At 46.0% G+C, this 17,082-nt stretch overlaps 1 pseudogene across 1 annotated transcript in view; it reads right to left on the bottom strand.

Moving 5' to 3' along the window:
• LOC148144262 (uncharacterized) overlaps positions 1 to 6,354 on the bottom strand; it is a 54,037-nt pseudogene extending 47,683 nt beyond the window's left edge. The window contains exons 1-2 of the transcript XR_015751429.1: positions 6,264 to 6,354; positions 500 to 681 (exon numbers count right to left, since the gene is read on the bottom strand). The product of XR_015751429.1 is annotated as an uncharacterized LOC148144262 (transcript). The remainder of the gene's footprint in view (positions 1 to 499; positions 682 to 6,263) is intronic.
• Positions 6,355 to 17,082: the final 10,728 nt, after the last annotated feature.

Below are 17,082 nucleotides of genomic sequence, written 5' to 3'. Positions count from 1 at the left end.
CCTGGCAAGGTGGACCTTGACCCCCCCCCCCCCCCCCGCAAAAAAAATTGCTAATATAAACTTACTGAACGTCTGGAGCTGCTATAATTGTGGTTTGACAGCTTTAAGACCAGGATGAAAGCAAACAAAGGAAAGGCGCTGAAGGGGTGCAGCAGGTAGAGCACTCCCCTACTGCATCAGGGGTGCATGGAGCCATTGCTCAAACTCCCAGGGCAGCCCCTTTGGGTTTAATGGGACAGCAGCAGTTACTCTTGGAGTTTGCCAAACTCTGAGAAAAGATTGAAGCAGCGGTGGAACCACTATCTGCCACGCTGGAAAAGCATGGAGCAGGTAATTCAAATGTTGGCCCGAAGAGAATAGGCAGCGGAGGAGAGGACCGTGGCATCGGAGACCGTGGCGGAGGTCTCAGGAGGAAGGATCCAAATGTTGGAAGACCAGGTTCGGGTCCTTCAGGAACAAGTGGGCGACCTGGAAAACAAAAGTAGAAGAAAAAGCTTACAGCTCTTGGGTGTTCCGGAACGCGAGGGAGGTGAAGACCTCGTTGGATTCCTGGAAAAGTGGCTCCCAACATTCCTGGGGCGGGAGTTGGAGTCGGGCCTGTTGAATGTGGAGTGGACCAACGGGATCACAATGCGCAGGTCCAGGCCGGATCCCTGCCCCCGCACGGTCCTAGTGCAATTCCTGCATTACAAAGAAAAACAGTTAGTGACTGAAACAGCAAGAAGACTGGGAAGCGATCCAGAGGCTTTAATGCACAAAGGCTCAAGAATAATGTCTTTTCAGGACTTCTCAGGTCCCAGAATTAAGAAGAGAAGGAATTTGATGAGGTTGAGAAAATTAAGGGATCTGAACAATCAATATTACTTCAGGTACTTGGCCGTGTTGCATTTCTCTCATGGACGGGCGATATATAATTTTGATTCAGCAGGAAAAGCAAAGGACTATGTGAATTCTCTGAATTAAAGGACTCCAGTCGGGGTGGAGGGAGGGGGCATCGTTACAGACAATGGTACAGTTTTTTTGCCCCTTCCTGTCTCCTCTCTCCACTTATTTTGTGGTTATCAGTTTTATACCAACTGCCTTGAAGTAAAACCAGAATGATTTAGTATATCGGTCAGTTGGATATTATCTGGGGCCTTTGTTTTACTGCTGTCCTTTTGGTTTTGGATTAGGGGTGGTTCAGATGTATGGAGAAAGGGTGTGTGGGTGGGAAATGGACATCCATTGTTAACTCTCAGAATGTAAATAACATGTTTTTCATCTGTGAATTCCCTGGGGCTAGGGCACGGCCTCAGCTGGAAGGAGCCGGGATGGTAGCAAGGATTGGGAGGAGTGCACCCTATGGGTAGGGATGAGGGAGATCTCTAGTGGTAGTGGGGGTTATTTGGGTGTTTGCTTAAGTTATATGTAGTGGTTAGTTAGTTTTTTAGTTGTAGTAGCTTTTACACTTTATACATTTATTGTCTTTGTCACTCGCCGCACTTCAGATAAGCTTCCTCCTCTCGGGAAACCACGGGCTGTTCTGGATGACCATGGCTAGTGATTCGTTCAGGTGGTGCACCTGGAATGTAAAAGGGAGCCATTCCCCCATTAAAAAGAAAGAAGGTTCTGTCAAACCTCAGGGAGGAAAGGATGGACATCGCCCTGCTGCAAGAAACACATTTAACCGATAAGGAATATCTGAAACTGCAGCAAGGGGGGTTATGATAGGGTATTCTTCGCCTCCTTTAGCTCCAAGAGTAGAAGAGTGGCTATATTGGTAAGAAGGAACCTTCCTTTCCAGGCAATTGAGCAAAATAAGGACAAACATGGACTGCCCATCGTTCTTAAAGCTCAACGACATGGAGAAGAGTATGGCGTCCTGAATGTGTATCCTCCCCACCCTCCACGTGCACCCTCTTACATTTCTTATTGATGCAGTTGCTAAATTAATGAGTCTTGGGGTGCACAGCACGATCATAGGAGGGGATTTTAATTACCTAATAGATCCTGAGGTAGACAGGGTGACAAAGGGCCTGGCATGTATGACTGCTCAATCTAAGCAGTTGGTGGACATGATTAGTTTCCCTACAGTGTAGAAACAGGCCCTTCGGTCCAACAAGTCCACACTGACCCTCCGAAGAGGAAACCACCCAGATCCATTTCCCTCTGACTAATGCACCTAACACCATGGACAATTTAACATGGCCAATTCACTTTACCTGCACATCTTTGACAGTGGGAGGAAACCAGAGCACCCGGAGGAAACCCACACAGACATGGGGAGAATGTGCAAACTCCACACAGACAGTTGCCCGAGGCCGGAATTGAACCTTGGTCCCTGGTGCTGTGAGGCAGCAATGCTAAACACCGTGCTGCCCCAGTGTGAGGAGGTCAGGTTAGTGGATTTGTGGAAGCACCTCCACCCAAATGGAAGAGACTTTACTTTCTGTTCCAACCCACACAAGTGCCACACGCGAATTGACATGTTTTTTATGCCATTGGATTGTTTGGACAGAACATTGGTTTGTAAAATTGGGCAGATAGCTGTCTTGGTCCATGCGCCAGTGTATTTAGATGGTAAAATCATGGGTGGTGGAATGGATGGCACTGGCACATGGACCCATTCCTGTTAAGGGACAGCAAATTCGTTGAGTACATCACAAGAAAGTTCAGGGCCTTCTGGAATATCAACTCCAGTCAGGCCAGTAATCCAGCAATACTGTGGGAGGCCACTAAGGCATATTTATGAGGCCTAGTTATTTCGTATTCAACAACTCTAAGGAAGCAGAGGGAGGAGCAACAACAGATGCTGAGGAAGTATATTATATTAGGCCTTCACTGGTCAAGCTGCAGCTCTCCGGGCTGCTCTCGACTCATTGCACACACAGGTGGCAAAAAAGGGTCTCCTTCGCCAAACAAAGATTGTTTGAATTTGGAGAACCTGCCCCTCCCCAGTATAAAGGCGGAACAGGTTTCCCTGATGAATGCACCTATGATGATACAGGAGGTGCAGGAAACAATAAAGCATCTCCAGAGTGGCAACGCACCGGGGTCAGATGGATTCCCAAGTGAATTCTATAAGGAATTCATAAATGCCACCTCTGGGGATGTCTTGCTATTCAGATACACAGGTTTGTCTTCCACCCTCTCTTAGGGAGGCTAATATCGCCTTCATTTTAAAGAAGGGGAAAGAGCCTGAAGAATGTGCTTCATACAGACCCATCTCACTGTTGAATGTAGATTTTAAAATTCTACCCAAGATGCTGGCCCTGAGGTTGGAAAAGGTGTTGCCCTATATTATGAAAGAAGATCAGATGGGTTTTAAGGACCGTAGCTCCTCCAATAATATCAGGAGCGTACTGACCATAGTGCAGGTATGCCAGCAAAGATTGATCCCGGGTTCAGTGGTTTCCCGAGATGCAGAAAAGGTGTTTGACCGGATAGGATGGCTGTACTTGTTTGGGGTCCTCAAGCGTTTTGGTCTGGGGCGGGGGTTCCTTTGCTAGACGGTTAGTGGTGTTGTACAATGATCCTAAAGCAGCAGTCATCACAAACGGCACAAAGTCAGATAACTTTCATATTGGGAGGGGTAGTCGACAGGGGTGTCCTCTTTCACCACTGCTATTTACCTTGGCAATTGAGCCATTAGCTGAGGCTATCAGGTGGGATCCTGAAATAGTGGCGCCAGAGGTGGGAATGGGCAAGCATAAGATCACACTATATGCTGATGATGTCCTTTTGTTCTTGGTCAATCTGGAGGAGTCAGTTCCTCGATTGATTCAAACAATTAATGTGTTTGGCAGTTTTCGGGCTACAGGATCAACTTTAGAAAATTGGAAGCCAAGCCGGTGGGAGGATTAGTGGAGGCGCCTGATCTGAAGGATAGAATGCAGTCCCTGTTCAGATGGTCATCAAAAGGATTTTTTGTATTTGGGAATGTTTATTACTCCTGCTTTCCACCAGCTGTATAAAGCTAACATGTACAGTTACTGGAGAGGATAAAGCAGGATTTGCAGCATTGGGAGGGATTACCGTTATCATGGTTCGGACAAATTGCCCTGATTTAAAATGAATGTTCTTCCTCGCCTGTTGTACCCCATGAGAATGCTTCCGTTGTTGCTACCCAGATGAGTATTACTGAGGCTTGATGGTTGGCTCGGTTATTTTATTTGATGTCGCAGGCGCCCCCTAATTAAATTTACCAAATTGCAGCTCTCGCAGGATGAGGGAGGGTGGACCTTCTGGACTTGAAGAGATATCAAATAAGCGCTTTGTTAGCATATGTGGGTGACTGAGCACAGAGGGATTTGATTTGACGTTGAAGCCTCAGTCGAGATGTCCCCTCAGTTCATCTATTATTCATGGATAAGATGAAATCCATAACTGAGCAGTGTAAGAATTCAATCATTTTAAATACAGTGAAAGCCTGGAGGATAATGAGACAAGACAAGGGCAATTGGCTTCAGATCTCGCCGTTTACCCCATTGGTGAGAGTCCAAGGATTTAAACCTGGAGCAATGGACTCTGGCTTTAAGTCATGGGAGAATAAGGGAATCTCCTGTCTGGGAGATTCATGCAAGGGGGAGGTCTTGATGACATTTAGCCAACTAAGTCAGAAATATGGATTGTCTAATAGGAACCTTATCCGTACTTTCAGATAAGGGATTATATACAGAGGAAGACCACACTCCTGGCTCAGCTTTACAGGTCAGACGTGGAGAAATGACTGCTCCGGTGTACAGGCGCTCTTTCAGTTCGTACTTTGTATCATTTACAGAAGAGACGTGCCTTAAGGGACATGGAGGGACTCTGTAGGACGTTGAATCAGGAGCTCGGAGAGGATATTTCATTGGAAGTATGGGAAGATATATGGGAAAATGTAAGGAAAATTTCAATATGTAACAAAGCACAGGCCATTCAATTGAAGAATTTACACAGCGCTCATTTGACGTTAGAGAGGCTAGCTAAGTTCAAGAGAGTGGCATCACCAGGGTGTCCCAAATGTAAAATTAATATAGGCACTCTCACACACTGCTATTGGTTATGTTGTAAGATCCGGCGATATTGGAGTGCTATCGTAAGGGAGCTGAAGGACATCCTGGGGATTGAAGTTAAAGTGGATCCTACTTCTGGAGTTGCCAAATTTGTCTTTCTGGGGGAACAGGGGAACAGACTGTGTAACATTCTTACCCACTGTGCAAGGAAGAACATTTTTGGACGTTGGAAAATCCCCCAGGGCTTATGGGGTGGCATAGGCTGGTGATGGAACATCTCCCCCAAGATTACCTCACAAATATGGTGCAGCTTTACAAGACATGGCAGTCTTTCTAAATTATATTGATGCAGACTTATCGGCAATATTAAATAGGGCCGTGGTATAGCCATGGGAATCAGTCTGAGCACCCGTGGGACCCTGGGAGGGGGAGGCTGGGGAAAAAGAATACGGGTACAATAACTGGTGCTTCCAGGGATGGGAACCTCAGTGGAGGTGTAGTGAGTGAAATAGAATAAAGTAATGTGATATAATTTGAGTTAATTTGAATTCAGTTTAATTTAGTTTTTATTTAATTTGATTGCAGTTTAGTTTAAGCTAAGTTTGTTCTGGTAGAATAGTAGGTAGTTCATTATTAATAGTATTGTGATATGACCTTGTTCCACTGCATATATCTTTCTATTTTGGTATTGTTCTTTTTTGTCTATAGATGTTTTGTGAAAGATCTGAAAAAGTTTCTAAAAATATTTTTGAAAAAAAAACACATTTTCTTGCCTTCCCCGATAACTATTTTTGAGATTCAAAAGTCAGATGAACTCCGCTTTGAATATATTCAATGCTTCCCTAACTGCAGGAAGACATCCCCACTTCTGAACTCCATTCCTCTTGCTAACATATCACTTGCATTGCTTGCTGCACCTATCTGACAACTGGCATTGACTAGAGTAGAAAGCCTGAGTAGAAGGTAGCCGAGGCACCTGTGTACATCTACACATCATTCCTGATGAAGGACTTTTGCCCAAAACGTTGACTGACCTGCTGTGTTTTTCCAGCGCTAAATTTTTGACTCTGATTCCAGCATCTGCAGTCTTCACTTGCTCCACAACCCAATATATCACCATTTAAACAACGTATCTCCTTTCTGTTATTTTTTACAGGAAAGGCTATAACTTCACAATGTGTTACTGCATTTGCCAAATAAGACACAGACCTAAATCAACTTTGCTGCAAGTCAAGAACTGAACGCCAGAATAAAAAAATAAAATGGAAAAGAGCGTGTTGTACTCACAGATTTTGGACAGACGGAAGAAGTTGAAGTTCAATCTTCATTCAGAGAGAGAGGAGCAACACCAGCTTCACAAGCTCATGGTCCAACTTCCGCATTCAGATATGGTAGGGGGAAGGGGGGGGGGAGAGTAATCGAAAGCCGGAGGACCACTTTCTTTCCGGTCTTCCAGTGCTTCCTATTGGTCCAGCAGAAGAATGTCGTGCGCTGTTTCCGCCGGCAGCGAAGAGCATGCGCAGTATTTTGCTGACACCGGCGTACATGCGCAGTGCTTGCTGACACTGAGAAGCATGCGCAGAATGCCCAATGGAGATGCTGGTGCAACTGATAGATTTACAGTGTCCAATTGCCAATAAGAAAAAAACATTTATTTTGTTTCCCTGGGACTCAACAGTTTATTCCTTTTTCATTTTGTCTGGCTGCTCCACTTTTGTATGTCTTTTCCCCAGGATAGAGGAAGTCCAAAACTACGGGGGCATAGGCTTATCTGGGAGGGAAAAGGTTTAAAAGGGACCGAACTGGTAACATTTTCACGCAGAGCCAGAGACAGTGGTCTAATCTGGAACAATTACGACATTTAAAAGGCATCTGGATGGGTATATGAATAGGAAGGGTTGAGAGAGAGAGATGGGCCAAATGGTGGCAAATGGATCACGAGATTAATTTAGAATATGTGGTTTGCGTGCTGTGCGTCTCTATGACTCTATTTGTACATAATCTGAACCAAGACTAGGAATAGGCCATTCCACCTTTACAGCCTGTCCTCAACTGTGGCCTAACTGTACAGACTTCAATGCAAGTTTCAGAAAGGTGTCTGCACCTTTTTAAACAATTGAACATGCTTTCAGACTTTACCAATGTTTCTTAATAAATCATTTTAGCCATTTTCAATGTTAAAGATCAGCGATTTCTCACCCACCTCCCCTCCAACCACCCCTCCCCCATCTTCCAGGTAGAGTCATGACCATCCATTCACTCTCTATCCTTAGAAAGGCTTGATACAGTGATCAACGAGGGCTCGAGGCACGAGAAAGGATGGGAGTGGGGGTGCAGGTAGAGAACTTGGATGGGAGGCAGAGGCTGGGAGGAAGAAAGAGAGAGAAAATGGACATGGGGACAGAGCATTGGGGGTAAAGAAAGCCTGGCGGTACATAGGGTGGGGGGCAGAGGGTTTGTCAGAGAGACAGAATGGGGAGGGTGGATACAGAGTGTGAAACGAGAGAAATTAGGAGTTGCAGAGTGTCGGGAGAGAGAATGAACTGGGTCACGGTGGGGGAGAAAGAGGGCAACAATGAATGACAGGAGAGGGTTGGGGAGAGAGAGGGAATGGATAGAGAGCAGAGGGTGGGGAAAGAGAGAGAATGGAGAGGGGACAGAGTGTGTGTGGAGAGGGACTGGATGGCGGAAGGCAGAGGGTGTGGAGAGAGAGAAGAGGATTGGATGGGAAAAGCAGGTGGATGAGAGACTGGACAGGGGGCAGAGGGCGTGGAGATAGAATGGACGGAGATGCAGAGCGTGGCATGTGTGTATGTGTGTGTGAGAGAGAGAGAAAAGAGACGGGAAGCTAGGGATAGCGAGAGAGAATGGACAGGAGAAGCTGAGGGCATGATCGGGTCCTGATTGAATGGGGAGGTGGTGAAAGGATGCCACCCACTTCCAGCATCCCCTTCTCTGCACACTGGGGATGGCAAGAAGTGGCTTGAAACTGAACCAAGAGTCAGCCCTTTCAGGAGACGGGAGCTGGGCAAAAACAGGAGGATGGGTTGGAGTCCATTGAAAGGTGGAGGAATTGAGACACAGAGATTTCGAGTAGAAGATAGCGAAGTCTGTTTCATATAAAGCAGAATTCTCTCATTTGTTTTCTGTCCTGCACTGACAGCAGTGATGTGTTTTCTCTAGGTATTAGCAGAGGAGGATTTGCTCTTCAGGCATGCACAAGGAATTTACTCAGGGCCTGAATATCAGCAGCGTTTGAATCCAGGAGGGGAAATGTTTGTCGACAGGAAATGATTTCAAACATCAACGTGCTTTGAGAAGCCCGTGATTACACACAGACTGTTTCAGGGTTCTGATTGTGGAGAGAACTTGAACTCTTTAGCGAAATGTGAACTACTGTTTTTGCTGTAGGCGAGCCCGTCAGTGGATCGTTGAAGCTGCTGAGACACAATGCCCACTGCATCATAGAAACTCTGTGGAAGCAAATTCAATTCCTCAAACTGACTGGAGTGTCACCAGGATTGGGACTAGGCCAATTGATTGCTGAGAGCTGGAGAGGGGATTCCTCGGAGCGCCAGGGACCTGGGTTCGATCCCACCCTCAGGGTGACTGTGTGGAGTTTGCATTTCCCTATCTCCCCGACTCCCCCCCCCCCCCCCCCCCCCCACCCCCACCACCCCTCCCATGTCTGCTTGGGTTTCTTCAAGGTGCTCCGGTTTCCTCCCATGGTTCAAAGATGTGAAGGTTAGAGTGGATTGGGCATTATAAATTCAGGGATTAACTGTGGGGGTTATTGGGTAGGTCTGGATGGGATGCTCTTCAGAGGGTCAGTGTGAACATGTTGGGCCAAATGGCCTGTTTCCACAGTGTTGGGGTTCTATGATTCCCCCAAAGTGTCTGCAGCCTGGCTTCCAGCTCCAGCTCTCTGAGCCGAAGGTCCTCCAGCCTGTGTTTCCCTAGCTTCCAGCACCCAGAACCTCCCACCTTCTGCAAATCGAAAGACAAGTCCAACCCTGCCCTCTCCAATGTGTGTTGTGTAACTGCTTAATCATTTTTAGTGGGCCAGCAAAGGCTGATAGCCAAGTTCGGAAACCAGGAGGATGGCTTCAACCGCGACCTTGGGTCCATGTCACACCCTCTCTTTCTCTCTCTCTCTCTCTCTCTCACACACACACACACACTTTACCCAGCATGCACACGCATACACACACGCTCTCTCTCATGCATGCACTCACACATTTGGGGTGAATTTGCATTTGCACAATTATATATTTGGAAATAGAACCAGTCTGACTCAAGATTGGGATACAGACAGTCTCGAACCTCAGCTTTCATGCGTTGTTTGACGTGAGGTTCCTTATATAAAACATTAAGTTACCTGGAGAATCTGACTTAAAAGAGGTTCTGAAATGTACAAATTAATGAACTGAAATCTGCAACCCATTTTAAAAGATGAAAGATTTAACAGCAATCTCGGTTTCTTCAATATATCATTTATGTTACATGACACTAAAGGTTTTTGCTATATATTCTGTGTCTTATGATCCTACTCCACAGCGACATGATGAAGGAGCAGCGCTCCAAAACCTAATTCTTCCAAATAGACTTGTTGGACTGTGTCAGTGAGATTTTTAAACTTTTTTTCCAATGAATACAGCCCACACCCTCCACTGTTGCCAGTAAACTTTGCAATGCCAATGAAACAATGAACCTGCAGTCCTGAAAAACATACAATTTCTTCCAATACTAGCTACTCATTCACTGCTCCTTCTGAGATACGACACTGAAAACTTAGTGCTGGAGGCTGAAAGAAATGAGCAGCTTTAAATCAAAAACCTGTTGGATCTCCAGCTTTCAATGAGTGTCTAAGCCTGGTGGTAAGTTTAGGTAACCTCTACTGCGACCCAATTTTGTTACAGCTTCAGATCTCCCCAGCAAAACGATGTAGAAAAAGTAGCTTTAAAAAAAACCTCAAACTCAAAGTGCATACACTCGCCCCACTCCTCCCGCCCCATTTTCTTTACTATTGGTCAGCTCAGTTGTCCCTTTGTAACGGATCCCTGGTACAGCCGGGTAAAGCATGCAGCTGGGACGACTGAGTGAACCCTTTCCCACAACGGCAGTCTCCTTCCCGAAAAAGGACATGAGTGAATCAGATGGGGAGGGGGGGGGGGGGGGGGGGGTTTCCCCAGGAAATGGTTTCATCCTTAGATTATGAAGTCCAGATTACTGACGGAATTCCAATTCTGCCATCTGCCGCGGCAGGATTCAAACCTGGGATTCCCCAGAGCTGGCTTGATAGGATCACTCGGCCATCGGTCCTTCAATCCCCCTGCGATGGCACGTGACCTCACTGGTGCCTCCGCAGGTGGGAGGAGCAGGTGAAGCCCTTCCGGCACTTACAGCAGGTGAATGGCCTCTCTCCGGTGTGGAGCCGCTGGTGGGTCAGCAGTGCAACTGACTGAGTAAAACCCCTCCCGCACATGGGGACTGTGAATGGCTTCTCTCCCTTGTGGACCTACTCGTGCGTCTGCAGTTGGCTGATCCGACTGAAGCCCTTCCTGCACACTGAGCAGGTGAATGGCCTCTCCCCGGTGTGAATGCATCTGTGGGTTTCCAGCAGGGATGGGGAGGGGAATCCATTCCCACAGTCCCCACATTTCCACGGTTTCCCCATTGGGGGAACTTTCCTTGTGTTGCTCTGGGTTTGAAATTACAAACAGAACGGGGACATAGTCTGTCCCACCGTGAGGGATGTGATTTTGATTCCCCCAAGCTGAGTAACTGGTTTGGAGCACTTTTCACAGTCAGCGCACTGAATCTCCCTCACTCGGTGTCTCAGTATTCTTCTTGCGGCACCAGTGTCCAAATTCTTTGAAGCAACCAAAAGGAAACATTTCTTCTTGATTGGAATGGCTGCTGATATTCAAGTCCCAATGAATCAAGTGGCGCTGTCAGAAGTTGATTGATCATTTGCTTTCAGATTTCTTTCTGCACATCTTCCTGCAAAAAAAATCACAAAATAAGTGATCACGGTCAGTACGTTAAATGAACATAAAAAAGGTGGCGATTTCTGTAGATTGCCAGATGCCTGCTGATCACATATTACCCAGCACACAGAATCCTGAAAACACTTATGCAACCAGATAGCCTTAAGTGTGTTTGGAGGAAAACTTCATTTAGGCGACAATAACATGGGATAAACTGCCTGAAAAGGTGCTGGAAATGGAGCTGAATCAAGGATATGAAAATGAAATGTCAAGGCTGCTTGAGAAAAGAAAGCCAGTAAAGTTACTGAATTACTTCCTGCTGTCGGATTAGATAAAAAAAATGACAAAAAAAGGACGTGACCCCATTACTACACGAGAAGGTGAATAATAATTGCAAAGAAACTTTCACAACAGCCAACAATATCATATGTACACCAAATGCAGCAACATACGCCTACATTTTATATCAATGTGCCAATCCCTTAAATGCTGCTCAGTTCCCTGAGAAACTAGCCTTTTAATTGTGAACATGAAGAAAGAAGCAATCCTTTTCGAGGGAGCAAACTGTAAACGTGCCAAACTGAGGGAATACACAAGGAAAGTACCCTTAAGAGAAAAAAAAAGTAGCTGAGCACCTTTGGACACTCTGCTCCCTCCCTGGATTCACTCCAGTTGCTACAAGTGAACAGTGTTTCATCCACCCCCATCTCCCCCTCCCACTCCCTGTCTCACTCCTGGAGGATGGGGAATGGAAAGCGGGAGACATTGCTTTGCTCCCAGATGTTGCCCAGAGGGAGAGAATTTCACTCTGAAACTAACAGAGATGACGTCAACAATGGAGGGCGTGCCGGACAGCTGCCCTGCAGTTGAGGCACGTGTGGAGGGGAGGACACTTTGCAAACTCCCACTCTCCTCCAAGTCAAGCAGTTTGAGCTCAAGCAAAGCAATGGCTTTAAGTTTATGTTAGAAAACCTCCTCTGTGCCATGGGAACGCTTCTACCATGGGAAATTCAGGGTTACAGATTCATAATAACAGGAGGAGTAGGCCATTTAGATCAAATCCTCCAACCCTGGCAACATCGTTGTAAGTCTTTTCTGAACCCTTTCCAGTTTCACACCATCTTTCCGATAGGAAGCAGACCAAAATTACATGCAATATCCCAAAAGTGGCCAGACCAATGTTCTGTACAGTGGCAACATGAGCTCTCAATGACTTTACTCGATACTCTGAACAATAAAGCAAAGCATAACAAACGCCTACTTCACCATCCTATCTGTATGCGATTCTACTTTTAAGGAGCTATCAACCTGCACTCCAAGGTCTCTTTGTTCAGCAACACTCCCGAGGACCTTACCATTAAGTGTAAAAGACCTATTCTGATTTGCTTTTCCAAAATGCAGCACCCCACATTTATCTAAATTAACCTCAATCTGCCACTCAGCTCATTGGCCCATCTGATCAAAATCCCGTTGTAATCTGAGGTAATCTTCTTTGCATTCACTACACCTCCAATTTTGTCATCTACAAACTTGGTAACTATACCTCCAATGTTTAGATCCAAATCATTTGTATAAATGACAAAAGGTAGTGGACCCAGCACCGATCCTTATTACACACAACTGGTCACAGGCCTCCAGTTTGAAAAGCAACCCTCCATCACCACCCTCTGTCTTCTGCCTTCGAGCCAGTTCTGTATCCACGTGGCTAGTTCTCCCTGTATTCCATGAGATCATACGTCTCCCATGAGGAACCTTGTTGAATGCCTTCCTGAAGTTAATATAGATCACGTCCACCGCTCTGCCTTCATCAATCCACTTTCTTACTTAGTCATAGAGATGTAGAGCAGGGAAACAGACCCTTCGGTCCAACCCGTCCATGCCGACCTGATATCCCAACCCAATCTAGCCCCACCTGCCAGCACCCAGCACATATTCCTCCAATTCCTTCCTATTCATATGCCCATCCAAATGCTTCTTAAATGTTGCAATTGTACCAACGTCCACCACTTCCTATGGCAGCTCATTCCATACATGTACCACCCTCTGCGTGAAAAAGTTGCCCCTTAGATCCCTTTTATATCTTTCCTCTCTCATCCTAAACCTATGCCCTCTAGTCCTGGACTCCACCACCCCAGGGAAAAGACTTTGTCTATTTATCCTATCCATGCCCCTCATAATTATGTAAACCTTTATAAGGTCACCCCTCAGCCTCCGACGCTCCAGGGAAAACAACCCTAGCCTGTTCAGCCTCTCCCCATAGCTCAAATCCTCCAACCCCAGCAAGATCCTTGTAAATCTTTTCTGAATCCTTTCACGTTTCACACCATCTTTCCGATAGGAAGGAGACCAGAATTGCACGCAATATTCCAACAGTGGCCTAACCAATGTCCTGTACAGCCGCAGCATGACCTCCCAACTCCTGTACTCAATACTCTGACCAATAAAGGAAAGCATACCAAACACCTTCTTCACTATCCTATATACCTTTGACTCCACTTTCAAGGAGCTCGGAACCTGCACTCTAAGGTCTCTTTGTTCAGTAACACTCTCTATGACCGAACCATTAAGTGTATAAGTTCTGCTAAGATTTGCTTTCCCAAAATGCAGCACCTCGCATTTATCTGAATCAAACTCCTTCTTCAATCAACTCAATCAAGTTTGTGAGACATGATTTCCCACGGACAAAGCCATGCTGACTATCGCTAATCAATTCTTGCTTTTCCAAATGCATGTAAATCCTATCTCCCAGGATTCTCTCCAACAACTTGTCACCCACGGATGTTAGGCTTACTGGTCTTGCATTCCCTGGCTTTTCCTTACCACTTTCTTAAATAGTGGCACCACGTTAGCCACCCTCCAGTCCTCCGGCACCTCACCTGTGACTATCGATGATACAAATATCTCAGCAGGAGGTCCAGCAATGGTTTCCCTAGCTTCCGACAGAGTTCTAGGGTACACTTGATCAGGTCCTGGGATGTATCCACTTTTATGCATTTCAAGACCTCCTCCTCTGTAATGTGGACATTTTCCAACACGTCACCATCTATTTCCCCACAGTCTATATCTTCCATGCCCTTCTCCACGGTAAACACTGATGCAAAATATTCGTTCAGCATCTCCTCCATCTACTGCAGCTCCACACATAAGCCGCCTTGCTGATCTTTGAGGGGCCCTATTCTCTCCCTTTTTACCTTTTGTCCTTAATGTCTTTTTAAAAACAGTTTGGATTCTCCTTAACTCTATTTGCCAAACCTATCTCATGCCCCCTTTATGCCCTCATGATTTCTCTCTTCAGTATGCTCGTACTGCCTTTACACTCTTAGGATTCACTCGATCTCTTTGTCTATACCTGACATATGCTTCCTTGTTTTTCTTTACCAAAATCTCATTTTCTCCAGTCATCCAGCATTCCCTACACCTACTAGCCTTTCTTTTCACCCTAACTGGAATATTCTGTGTCTGGACTCTTGTTATCTCATATCTGAAGGCTTCCCATTTTCCAGCAACCTGCGAACATCTGCCCCCAATCAGCTTTTGAAAGATCTTGCCGAATACCTGAATCTTCCTCCAATTTGGAACTACAACCTTTAGATCTGATATATTATTTTCAATCACTATTTTAATGTTAATAGGATTGGGGTTGTTGGCCCTTATGTTTTACACCCTCTCCAGTAGGTACATCCACATTGTGAATTAGAAAATTTCCTTGTACACACTTAACAAATTCTTCTATTTGGCAGATAGGTAAATGGGCAGGAGTTATACCTTGGTTCCACTCTTCCTTCATTCCCATCAACCCTACCCCCATTCCCACCCCAATAGTCCAACGGCACTTTCCCCTGCAACTACCGAATGTGTGACACCAGCCCATTTACCTATTCCCTCCTCACTATCCAAGGGCCCAAACTTACCTTCCAGGTGAAGCGGCACTTTACCCGCACTACCCACAACCCAGTCTACTGCATTTGCTGCTCACAATGTGGTCTCGTCTACATTGGGTGACTGCTTCACAGAACATCTACGTTCTGTCCGCAAAAAAGACCATGAGCTTCCAGTTGCCTGCCAATTCCACACCCCACCCTGTTCGCTGGCCAACATCTCTGTCTCAGGTTTGCTGTAGTGTCCCAGCGAAGCTCAGCACCAGCAGAACAAAGAGCACCGAATATTACACTTGGGGAGCATACATCCCTCTGGTCCCAATATCGAATTCAATAATTCTAGGGCCTGAAATCCATAGTGTCCTCGTCCCTTCCACACACACCAAGCCTTGTTATCACATAGTCTGTCATTACACGCTACCTATTCTTAGCCACGAACAGTCTTCATTCACCCTCCCATGCAGATCGTTATCAACTCCCTTTCCTGTCCAACAGTTCTTCCCTCGCTTTGGGCTCTGTCCTGGTCTATCATTTCCTGCGTCCGCCTTCCTCCCACAATATCTCCTGCATATAAACCGACAATTTCCCAATCACCATCAGTTCTTTTTATTGTTTCTGATATACAGCATCCACAGTTCTTTCAGCTTTTTATTGAGAGTTGGAAATTGTTTCGAGAGACAGAGGGAGAGGGGGGAGAGACAGACCAGACATGAACTGTTGATGTCCGTTGTTACACATAACGTAAAATCATTGCAGTGCGATCACTTCCTTTAATCATGAATAGAGACCCGCAACTCTCTGCGAGCTTGTGGCGCAATGGTAGCGCGTCTGACTCACGTTTTCAAAACACGTCAGGCTCAGTGTTTCAAACCAAGGAAGGAGTGCATTTACTTCTTTCCGGAAACTTTCGATCACACACGTGAAGCTTTGCTGTCAGTTTGATTTGTGAACAGTGTGTCAGGGAGGTGGTGTGCCCATTGTTTGGGTAAATGCTCAGCTCCCCGCAATGTGAGAAGTAAAACACAAACTGTTGATCACGCGATTTAAACACACAGCCGCTTTGTTTAGTTATACCGAGACTTCCACAACATAATCTAGAGATTCCCAGCTTTGTGTTTCAATCTATCAGGAGGTCCCAGCTCATCCTGTTATAGCAGAGTGACAGCGAGTTCAGATAGAAATGTTTCCCACCAACGGCCTCTCACTGGACACAGTTGAAATTATCTTTATTCAACAGGAGGAGCGGAAACTACAGTCTGACGGCCCCTCTCCACATTAACGGTGAGCCTGAATTTTATAAACGGTGTCAGTAAAATCCAGTGACGGACACTGATTTGGTTCAACCTTTTTTTTTCCCAAGTGTAATTCACCGAGAGGATGCTGCTGTGTGAAACCGCGTGGGGAATTACTGCAGGGCCTCCTGCACATGGGACACACCGCAACTGATGTGTTTCGCCTTCACCAGTTTATTCCTATCTCGGAGAAGAGACGTTTGATGATTCGGATCATAACAGGCCGACAGAGAACAGGAGAAGAGCACTCAGACCTTCACAAGCTTCTCACCACAGCTGGGTCATCGTGGCCAGTGTATCAGTATGGGATAGTAATCTGCATCTACTGACTGGAAGCACAGCAAATTGGAGTGCTGGTGGGACTATCACACAGGAGAAAACGGCTTCGACCTATCAACTGGAGTGGCTCCCAATGCGCAACTCCGCTCAACTCAACTGAATAACTGTAAACAAATTACTCCCTGATTCAAAGGAATACTCGGTTTTGAATCTGCATTGTGGCATGTACCTTCGAGAATGATGTCAAAACACCTTCATTGCTGTGATGGAGTATCCTGGTTGGCAGAATATACCCGTTGTCAAATTTCCTACGTTCTGTTGGTCCAACTCCGATTTCACTCAGAATCACGAAATGTGTGACAGCGCAGACTGAGGCGACGCAGCCCACCTTAGCTCTGCTGGTTCTGCGCAATATGTAAATAAGTGTCTCATTCTGTCGCCTTCTCCCTGTAAATCTGCACATTGTTACATTGAACGTGCCCACCGAATTCCCTTTTGTGTCCATTGAATCTGCCTCTTTGTCACTGTCAGACAGCGACTTACTGACCCCACTCCCTGTGTGAAAACGGTCTTCCTAATGTAACTTTTACTTATTTTCCTGATGATTTTAAATCTCTGCCAAATCGTTCTCGATCCTTTCAGGCCTGGGAGCATTTTCACGGCATTA

Source organism: Chiloscyllium plagiosum, unplaced genomic scaffold (genome assembly GCF_037043375.1).
Source record: "Chiloscyllium plagiosum isolate Xiang-an unplaced genomic scaffold, Cpla_swu_hap1 HiC_scaffold_27, whole genome shotgun sequence".
NCBI lineage: Eukaryota > Metazoa > Chordata > Chondrichthyes > Orectolobiformes > Hemiscylliidae > Chiloscyllium > Chiloscyllium plagiosum.
This window is presented reverse-complemented; position numbering and strand designations above follow the sequence as displayed.